Source organism: Rutilus rutilus, assembly GCF_951802725.1.
Source record: "Rutilus rutilus genome assembly, chromosome: 18".
In the NCBI taxonomy this organism is placed as follows: domain Eukaryota; kingdom Metazoa; phylum Chordata; class Actinopteri; order Cypriniformes; family Leuciscidae; genus Rutilus; species Rutilus rutilus.
In genome coordinates this window covers 34,385,701-34,397,123 of record NC_140231.1, presented here as the reverse complement: position 1 = coordinate 34,397,123, position 11,423 = coordinate 34,385,701, and the positions used below count along the sequence as shown (strand labels likewise).

Sequence of the window (11,423 nt, the reverse complement as noted above, 5' to 3'; positions counted from 1 at the left end):
GTATGATGTTCTGTCATGGCGGATAGTGTTCAGGACGGTTGCAACAAGTTATAAATAGCATGTTTAATAAAAGTTTGTTGCATTGCAAATTGTTCAGTTCTTCCTGTCTGACACTGAAATATGCAGAGATTGAATAGCATCTGTAACTCCTGATCACTGAATCTGTGTAGGCCTATGTTCTACACATGCACTAACAAAACTCAATTTATTTGATAAATCAATATCAATATGACTAAATAAATAAATCAGACTACAATAATATTATTGTATAAATAAATAATACTATAATATTATAGTAGGCCTAAAACAATTAATATTTTCAGAACTCTATGCTCATTGAGACAAAAAGCTAAAGTTAACTAGTGAAATTTAAGGTATTTTTAACATGTTGCAACCGTCCCTGGGCTGGGGTCAGACTCAGTTACAACGTCTGGCTTCTTCCATTCAAATAAATACAGTGAACGATATGTCATATGTAATCATCTTTAAATGGTATGGGTAATTAGCAGACAGATGCAAGTTTAAGATATACAAATTTGCTTTGTCTAGTCCAATAGTCTCTGAGTAACTGAGAGAAATGCAAAAAGTGTTGCAACTGTCCCCGCTCTCCTCTAGTTATACTAGGTTATAAGATATTATATTCATTTCCTAGTTAAAGATCACCTGGTTTGTTCAATATTGTCTGAAATGTTGACTACACCCCTTGAGCGTCCAATACGCTCGTATAACATTACAAGAGGAGGCGTGTGTATGAGCGAGGGGAAGAGCACAGAGAACATTACCACTCTGAGCTGTGTTTCTCTCAGGACGCTTCCTCTTCTCTGCACAAGGTGACTAACACTTTCTCTTTCATTTTGTGAGAAAAGATCGTATCACAAACCACAGACACATACGGAGAGAAAGAGAAAAATGGCAAGCAAAAAAAAGACTAAATATGCTAAACATGATCTAATACAATATATTGAACCAAAAACAAACAAAAAACAGTGACAAACCAAACTGAGTATTTCTGATGTTTAAGATTAAACACTGTTATATATCATTCATCATCATCATCAGCTTCATCTTCTCTGGTGTCTGAATGTGTAAAATCAATTCTAAACTATAACTTTTCATTTACTGAATATAGGCTACAGGAAAAAGGATAATCTACCGTACTTTATCCATTACAACAACGGCTCTAATGTCTATTGCGCTGCAACTGTGGCTTAGGGGAAGAAGACGTTGCAGAAAACTGTTGGAGGAAGAGAACTGAAAACACTTGCACTTTTCGCATTATACGCCTCTTGGTTGTATGACGACAACCCTGAGCTGTCATTCAGAAGATCCACTTCATATCTACTTGAATCAAGGTGCCTATAATCTTGGTTCTTCAGAGTTACGATTTGGATAATCTATTGGGACAGTCAGTGTCAGCTGGCTCATCTTCCTAATAAGGTACAAATTTTTTTTTGGATTGTGTTTTTATTTCGTCTTGACATAAGATATATCAGCCCGATCTAATGAAAGTGCGTTTCTAAACCACGAATTGTATCTCTTGTGCCATTTATAGCCTACGCCGAAAATGGTTTCATGCGTGCATATGATACTGACACTTTATGACGTGGGTAGACTGAGTACAGTTGAGACACTTTTTGATTTTTCACACAAAAATAGATATTGAAAAGAAGTGATTTTTCACATGACGTTTCATTAGCTTGTAGACTAACATATTATCAATCCATAATACCCACGAGTAGTTTATATTTTCCCCAATTAGCTCATCAAAATAAGGTGCTTTTTGTCTTTGTCTCAACTGTACCCATGTGGTAGCCAGTTGAGACAGTGCCATGGTACAGCTGAGACACCCGTTTTTAATGATGTAAAGGTAACTAACCATTCATTGCAAATATAATAAAGACAAATAAAGAAAATAACAATTGGGCAACATGTTTGTTTATTCATCCATTTATATTCATTAATTTGTAAAGCAGGAACAAGATATGAAACAATATTTATTAATAATACACAGTTTAAATCACAAATATAAAATTTTATTTTCATTTGCGTCCTATGCTGGCTAATTACAACGTTTAACCTGTTATCATAATAACACTGAACAACTAAACAGTGTGTGACCTAGAGCTCTATCGGGGGTACAGTAGATGTGTGTCTCCGCGCCACCTCACACATTTCTCTAGATTTTGCAGTGACCTTTCATGACACAATACCATAAAATATGTTGTGCAGAGGGACTGAGACAGGCAACGGTTGCAGCAATTTCTTTGAGGGCAAGGACTGTCCTCACGCAGTTCCTTTACTTCTTTTACAAGTTCAGTTACAGTTCCGATCAACTTTTGTAAAGCAACATCTTGTGGAGAATAAAAAACATTACAGGTCATAACATATTTAACATGTATACTGTATAAGCAAAGTAGGAAAACTTCTCTGCACTTGCCTTTCATTAACTGTCTTGCAGAATCCCTTGCATCTGCAACAAGAAAAACTATTTCTAGTGAACAGACTCGCACATTAGCAACCAAATTATATTTTAGGATAAAGTAACAGTATTGTATATTGGTGTAAACTGCCTGAAATTAGGAAGCTGGACATTAAAATCAAAGCAAATGTTGGTCTCATTGCAAAACTGCCAAAGCACTTCTGGAATTGATACCCTCATGATCCTTGGAAGATGGTTGCTGGCAGGGGTACATGGCAGGCAGGACTCAGTCATGTATGGAGAACTGCTGCACATCTGGTCAGAGGACTCAGTGGGATGGTTAGGCAGAGGTTAATAGAGGGCTGGACAAAGGTCTGGACTCTGGAAGCTGACTGAACAGGAGCCTGCATTTTATTGAAGACTGCAGTGAAACAGATTTTACACGTTAGCAAAATTACATTTTGGGACGTCCACGTAAATGGAACAATTGCATATACTGTGCCACTCAGTTACATGACATAACTGTTATACCTGGAAATAGAAGGAGCTGGGCAGAGCTTTCTTTTTTTAACTTCCTCTTCTGTATCAGATGTTGTGTTGTAAATGGGATTGGGTCTAATAGAGAAATAAAACTTCAGATACTTCAGATTGTGTTAGAACTGGTTACACTGGTGTCACTTGCGAAACCAAATGGCGGCGCCGTGGGTGGAAACGTACAGATTAAGGGGCGATAATATTATAATAAGATCCTCTTAAAAGATATAACATTTTAAAACAATAACATTAGTGAATCTGTTATCTGAACCTGTAGCATCAGTTCAGCCACTGTATTATAATTATGATGAAAACCAGTTTTGTATCCGATCAGGACTCCTGATAAACTCACATCTATATATTTATCATTTCTCATCATCATTGATTATTGTGAATATTGTAGAGTTAATCTGAGATGCTGTAATAACACTGAGCTCATGCAGATGTTGATCAGGAGTTGATCTGATGTCTCGTGATATGATGTTATATCGCTTTAATGAAACTCTGTCTGTGTGATTGAACAGATTCAAATGAAGAGGAGAAAGAAAATCAGCAGAAATCACAGATCAGCAGAAAACAAGAAGACTGAGAGAAAAATGGAGGACAGAAATGAGACACAAACCAGTGAATCACCAGAGGAAAGAGGACAGAGACTTGATAGATGTGACAGTATGAAGATACTACAGCCAGACTGTGAGTGTTTGATCATTATTGAACTTTAATTCTTCATCACATTTTATTCTTGTTGTTATAGATTTACAAATAACCCACAGTTGGGAAAGTGCTACACCAACCCATAGTTGGGTTACTTGTTGGGGTTATTTCTAATATAATCGTCGGTGTATGAATGAGTGAATGAATGAATGGGTGAATGTGAGGCGATATGTAAAGTGCTTTGGTGGCCGTGGGTCTGTTGAAAGCGCTGTATAAATGCAGTCCATTTACCATTTTAACCCCAAATTATTAAGAGAGTAGATTTACTATTCAAACTGATTCTTCAGACTTTCTGCACTATTAAAGCTATCGACTATTGAAGCTTGTGATTGTTGTGATGGAGAACAATATCCCATAAACTCAATATATTTGTGATTTCTAGTCTCCTGTGATCCAGACGAGCCTGTAAAGTTTGATTCTGATGTCAAAACTGAGGAGAGATTCTCATCAAACCCTTCATCATGTCCTCAAGATCACACAACATCATCATCATCTTCATCATCATCATCATCATCATCACTGACATCCATCAGCAGCTGAAGACCTGAACATCTTCATCATCTTCATCACCAACGCAGGCTCACTATTGGCCAATGTGGTCATGTGTGATGCAGGACCCCAGAAGCGCTGCGCTATTACACTGTGAACTCACTCAGAGAAACACACACACAAGAAAATTATATATTTACACAGAAAAAGTATTCTCGTCGCTTGATAAGCTTAAGGTTGAGCCGCTGTAGTCACTTGGACTATTTTAAACATTGTCTTTACTAACTATCTGGGCCGGCAAGTTTCAATTACACTTTAATTTCTACAAGCTCGAAGTACTAATATAGGTGTTACGATGAGGCAAGGACGAAGCGGAGAGAGAATCCATATGCAAGCATACTTTAATAGAACAAAAAGAACACGGAACTCAGGACAGGAAACAGCTACAACGACCGACAAACAACAACTGAAGCGCAGAGGTATATATACACAGGCAAACAAGCTAAACAAGATAACAAGGGGGTGTGGTTAATCAGAAACACCTGGGGAGACTAATAAACAAGAAAAACTACAAAGGACTACAAAACATGGCACAGGACAGGAAATAACAAAAGTCCACACAAGACAAGGGAAACACAGGACAGGAATCATGACAATAGGATTTACTTTGTTTTTTTTTTTATCTTGCCTGAACTAACTTTTTCATGAATAAATTACATTTGCTTTTCTATAGTATTTACTTCACCACAGAATCATGTTTAGCTAGTGTACAGCGCTGATGAGCCTTTCCCTTTTCCAGCGGTTGTTATCTGGGAATAACAGTAACATGCTGGAGGGTGTGATTGACCAATCAGAATCAAGTATTCCCCAGAGCCATGTGACAAGAATAGTATATACATTAAAACACTAGGAGAAAAACAATAAAAGTAGCAACTCAACATCAGGATCACTGGAATGACGGAATTCCCCACGATCACGTGATGTAACGGCAAAGAAACAAACCAAACTCAATATTCTCTGTTCTGTCTTCGTTTTATTGCATTGACATTTTTGTTAATCAAATTTTTATTATTTGATAATCTCTGTAATATGCCCTTCTTGTTGGTTCCAACATTTACTTAATTAACAAGATTAACTTTACAAGGGTAGATGGAGTAATGTAATTTTACCACAGGACGTCTGTAATATTAATGGCCAATCCGCACGTGATAAGAGATCTCAGTAAACCAGCAGAAGTGAGAGGGTAACTCGATTTGCTCATCGCCGTCACTCCTGTCGTCATGTGTGTGTTATGCTGCTTCCTGATATCACGTGTGCAAACACATATAACCTATATTTATATATATAAAACAGTTATGTCCGGTCGAACGATGTATTAATTAACTTCAGATTGGATTGTGTTGGTAATAGGCTCTTACCTAACGCTAAAAGATGTTTATAACAAGAGCTGTTGATCTTCTTCTGATCTGAATGGTGTGTGTGAAACACTTGAGCTCTGCCACAGACTCGTCCCAGCGACTAGAACACAACTGATGCTTCTTCAAGCGTCTCCATACTTGAAAAACCGTGGAAAACTACTTTTAAACAGGAAATGATGGAATATTTGCATACATATTTACAGCGGGTCTATTCGCACCGGATTAGTATCACCTGAGGTAATTTTTCCAGACCTTTTTACTGGAGGTAAATCTTTCCTGACATTGTCCGTCATGATCACTGAGATGCACATTCAGACGGGACTAAAATCACTGAGAAGCACTGATAATTATTACTCTTTAACCTACCTCTCCATGTTACACTAGTGCCGTCCGAATAGGGCTTTAGTTTAAATCATTTCTATTTGTGTTTGTAATTTGTCATTTACATGCTGTCGGTCTTGATGTTCTGTATTAGTAATCTCTTTTTATGTCATGAATTCATCAGTCATTCAAGAAAAGCCAGCAAAGTCAGTCATCTTCATTTATTTAGCGCTTTTAACACTGGTATAGGTCACTGTGTTTGAAGGGCTCCGTTATTGATGATAAGTGTTGATTTTTATTTTTATTTTCTTCAATTGATGGGTGACACACCCCTGAACATACAGCATGTGTTTGCCATTTTACTCAATCTTTAAACTACAGGTGGATTATTATGACCACAATATTTCTCAATTTTTGTTCCTCTAGCTAGTTCTTCGAGTATTCCCCAGAGCTGTGTAACAAGAACAGTATATATATACAGTCATATTTATATGGTTTATTTATCTGCAATGCTTTTATTTTATATTTTTTTACAAACCTAATTTGTAACGTTTCATCAGCTCAGAAAGATTCAAAGAGCTGTGGACGTCCGGCGTCCGCAGTTAGAGAACAGAGACTAAGCACACTCATTTCAGCTCATTTCATCTCAGCTAAGCACACTTCCACTCAAGTTTAAAACTTACTTTTAAATGCATATACTTAAATAAATGTCATCTTATTTCATATATTTTATATGTATTAATTATCAGCAATGCTATTTCTTAATTTAATTTACCCTGCTTGTATTCTCTCCCACAAACATTATGGACGCTGTCGTGAAATCTGAAAAAACAAATCCATGACAGATTTCTTCATGTTCATAATTTCACCAATCTGTGGACATTATCCACCAATAATAAAAACACCCCTGAAAAAACATTCACTTCCTTGTCACACCAAGCAGCTTACAGTCATAAAACACACACATCCATAAACACACCAGAACCACACAGGGTCAAATTTCATCATAAAACACCCATATAAGGACATCCTGTCATAAAACCATAAATCAAGGGTCATAAATCATTTTTGACATAATCTACTTCATATAGCTACTTATATTTCCTGCACTTGTGTACTTACAATATCCCCAAAATTCCAAAAGATTTTTAATTTCAGAGAAATCTTTTAGAGCTGCGGGCTGGGCGACACCAGCACATTCGCTAGAAAAATAGCCCATGTGTCGAGCCGGTTGCTTCTGTGGGCTCCCTTCACATGAAGCCGGCTTCACTTTTAGCCCGGCTCGTAGTGTCGGCTTGCTGCGCCATTCCCCTCCTATGGACTGGATACGTGTGCCCAGTGGCGTAACTTTGTTTTAAAAAGTGGGTGGGACAGGTAGGGTGGGGGTTGCTAATACAATGCTAAATCAGATATATGTACAATAACATTACAATGTCCAGCAATCGATTTAAATAGTAGTAAATAGCTACATGGGGTTTAATCATGGGCGTCAGTTTGGTTTGAGATGTGCTGGGGACAGAGACGCATTCGGAAGTGCATTTTCAGAAGTGCTGGGTACAATGATGCACTCGTTTTTTTTTCTCTTTCGCGCAAGTCATGTTTTGAAAGAGAGATGTCCTGTAGCTTACTAATGTAAATAAATACAAATATTTACAAAAATGTGATGATGTCTGACTCGTTTTATGAAGAAGAAAGCCTTAAGCTATCAAACAGCATTAGACATATGACCCACTATTCTGCTTCATAAGTACCATGTTGACCATATGACATGACGTGGTTTAATGTACCTAAGGGACTGTTCGTTTTTTATTTAGGGGCTACCGGAGGAGTTTTGAGATCTATAGTCAAAATAGACTTGACCCTCCCTTCGCCAGCAATACATTTTTCTGTGACCCTCCAAAATGATTGTGATAAAAAGCATGATCCTCCCCGATAATTTATTGATTACTTCTGTACTGGTTCGTGCTTGGCAAAGATGTTCAGGTAGCCATTGTTTTTTTACAACCATGACAAACGACTTAAACTCTGCTTTCTCATCTTATAGGGCTGTAATGATAGACCAAACCCACGATTCGGTTCAAATTTCTCTCTCATATTGCTCCTCATAACCACTGAAAACTGTCAAAAAATCTAACCCAAAGTCCAATTATTATGGACGTTATGTTAAAAGTGGTGGGTACAAAATGACTTATGATGAAATCTGCTGGGTAGGCCTACCCACCGTCCCCACCGAAATCGACGCCTATGTTTAAACCACAGGATAACCTCACCACCCCTGGAAAAAGTTAACTCGCAAAACGCTCCATTTACACGTGAACTGCTCTCAAACACAACTTTCAGAAGTTGTACGAAATTCAATGAGAATAAAACATATTCCTCAAAATAAGAATTGCAAGCTTCAAAAGAAAAAAAAAAAAGAAAAAACAGCATTAAATGTTGCATTAACGGCTTATTTTCAGTGTCGAGCAACAACAACCTTCCAAAAGCACAGAATAACTCTACACCTGCAGACTCGACAACAACACATGAAAGAGACACAGAGACACACTTTATTAAAGAACTTCCTGTCTGGTTTCCGTATATACGCTCAATCTCATGCACAATCTTCTTACAAAACTCCTACTTTCTTACTCTCTAAAACACACATCGCAGTGTGATGCACTTGTGCTGCAAAACACTAAACACAATCCACTAAGCAAAATGATGTCCAAAAGACGTCTTTTCAAGGTCTTTGTGACAAAAGTCGTACGTTAAAAAGACGTCCACTGAGGAGCCAGAATGAACGTTTTTATGACGTCTTTTTTTGACGTGTTCTGCACGTCCGATGAAAAACTAGTTCAAATGTGGCCATTGTGGACATATTTCAATATCATTTATGGTCTCATTTAGATATAATTTATACTGTTTCTGGACCAAATAAACACTCTCAGGATGCATTTAATTAAAACTCATGGTTATTTCAAAGTAATTTCCTTTTGTAATTGCAAAGCAACTCACAGACAGTTTGTGTTTGTCCAAAAATCATGAACATAAAAGACACATCTGTAAATCACACATCTTTGGATCTTGAGATCTGAAGGAAAGACTCTCTGGCTCAGACACTAGTGCTGAACTTAATCACAGACATAAAATACTGATACTTTGACTATTTCTGTCAGACATCAACAGAAGATCTTAGTGAGAATTAACAGAGGTTTAGATGTTGTTTCATTTGAAGTCACCATTGAGGTGATCAGTGTTTGCTTAGTCGGGCTCTAGATCCCCATACTTCTTGCGTTAGCTTTTCTTCGCTGCTGTAACTGTGTTTGTAAAACACAATTGTTGTGGCAGACTAGGATATTCCCTCATGAAAGCAAAGGCTACAGTGATTACAAAGTGTTTGGTTTCATTTCTTTTACATGTTCTATGCGTTCTATACTCAAACCGGCTATTTGTAGCCCACTTATAGTCAACTGATTCATTATACTGATTCATTGTATAGTTTTTGGCAAGGCAGCAGATGAAATGGTTGATATCCCATCATGTTTGCAATGTCAATAATATCTACTAGACGTAAATGTAATTTCATGACATGGTCACGATTTAGCTCTGAATTGGACGGGCTATGTGAGGTCTGCCTTTAGCCCACCCAGCGAAATTTAGACCATTATGGTGTGCCATTCTTGCTCCAGTAGAGTTCCTCTTTAGTGTGAATAAATAATTATTATCAGTGTTAAATCATACAGATTTGTAAAGCTTCATTCATAGAGATTAATTCAAACTATGCACAATATGAACAAACAGTGAATTTGGTGAATATTCCGCAGGTTTTTAAAAAATATGACAATTGCGGTATAAGTAGCAAACCTAAACATTAGTTTGTGTGTGTGTGTGTGTGTGTGTGTGTGTGTGTGTGTGTGTGTGTGTGTGCGCACTTCTTTGTGAGGTGCACTTATAGTGAAAGATCGTGACAACCGGCTACTTTATGTGTGCTCGCTATAGTTAAAAAGGCTTATAAATTTGCCAAATCATGTTTGTATTTAAATCTAGTGTTTCACACAGGAGTGTGTGTGAGGGTTGTGTTCAGGGCTTGGTCTGCTGAACTGAAAGGCCTGTTTGATCAATTTGAAACCGTTGTCAGGCTGCTTTTAGGACATGGAAAACATGGATCATAAAAACAACGACACAGGTGACACTTAACAGTATTGCTGTTGTAAGACTTGATTTTCCTGCACAAAAGCTGAGATCAAACCCCCTGCAATAAAGCAATAAAGCGCAGCCCTGGACAGAAGATCTCAAAGAAAGAGCACAGGGCATCATCTTGCCCAAACTTTTCTCCTTGTTTATCTCTGCATCCCTCTCTCCCTCATCCCTCTCTTTCCTCTGATTCAAGTCACTGAATGTTCACTGAGAATGTCTATTTATCACATATGATGTTTCTTGTAAATCTATTGTTTATTCCCTTGTTTGGTATCATTTTAAATGTTATACTTTTAAATGATTGGTAAAATGGTCTTAATGTTATTGCAGTCATTAGTATTATGAGAAAGATTGAAAACTTGAATCCTGTTCTCCTGTTTGGGTGATGTCTCTTCAAGATATCTGATAACTCTCTCCTCTTCCCTGAAACCAGGTGTTCGTGTAGGAAATATTTACAACCTTTTGTTCTGGTCTGGGTATATAAGAGTAAGTGACAGAGCAGTCTTTGGAAATCTGTAACCAGTAAAACCCCCATGCAGTTCTGAGTCAGTTTCTTACACTCGAAACACACTCACACACACACTCACACACCACTGCGTGCATTTCTTACTCTTAGAGTAATCTTTGAGCAATTGATGCTGCGTATTTATTGTTTCTTAATTGGCTTTTAATTGTTAACTTGTGTAATTGGCCTGATTTACTTGACAAATAAATGTAATTTATTCAGTATGATTCTGAAATCATTATTTCTAGTATAGATTAATGTGGAGTCTGGTGTTGATAGATCAAACTGAAGGACTGATGAATGGAGCGGGAGCACATCACTCAGAGAAGTTCTGATCTCTGACTATCACTGAATTAACAAGTTGCAGTTTTGTAACTAAATTACACTTTTTGTTATGAGTCAGCAGAGACACTTCGAGGTAAAAGAGATCGCACTGCATCCTCTGATTAATATCAGAACTGGCATCGGGTCCCTGAATGTAATTGAAAGTATGGGCTTCCCAGAATAATCAAAGATCTAAATTAAATCATAATCTATATTTGTGATTTATTTTCTAATAAGAAACACAATCCAAATTTAATCAACATTTGAAACTGGAGTCAGATTAAGCTCAGAGCTGAAGTAAAATTTAAACTAAATTCCAAAAATTAAGTGAACTTCACAGAACGCTGAAAAGACATTCACGCATTATACCTAATTATACCATTATACATTCCTTACGAAGTGGTGACCCCGACGTGATCTCCAGTGTCTTTTCAGTGAAATATTGGGACTTGCAACAAACAAGAGGTTTGATCTTCTCTTTCTTCTGCTGTTGTGGTAAGTCCATTCTTATTTGCCTTTT

General features: G+C 37.3%; 1 long non-coding RNA gene across 1 annotated transcript; it reads left to right on the top strand.

The window, feature by feature from the left end:
• The first annotated feature begins 777 nt into the window (after window positions 1-777).
• Window positions 778-4,890, top strand: LOC311277084. Its single transcript, XR_014625161.1, has 4 exons — window positions 778-830; window positions 1,130-1,437; window positions 3,478-3,646; window positions 4,050-4,890. It is a non-coding gene; the product is annotated as an uncharacterized lncRNA (long non-coding RNA).
• Window positions 4,891-11,423: the final 6,533 nt, after the last annotated feature.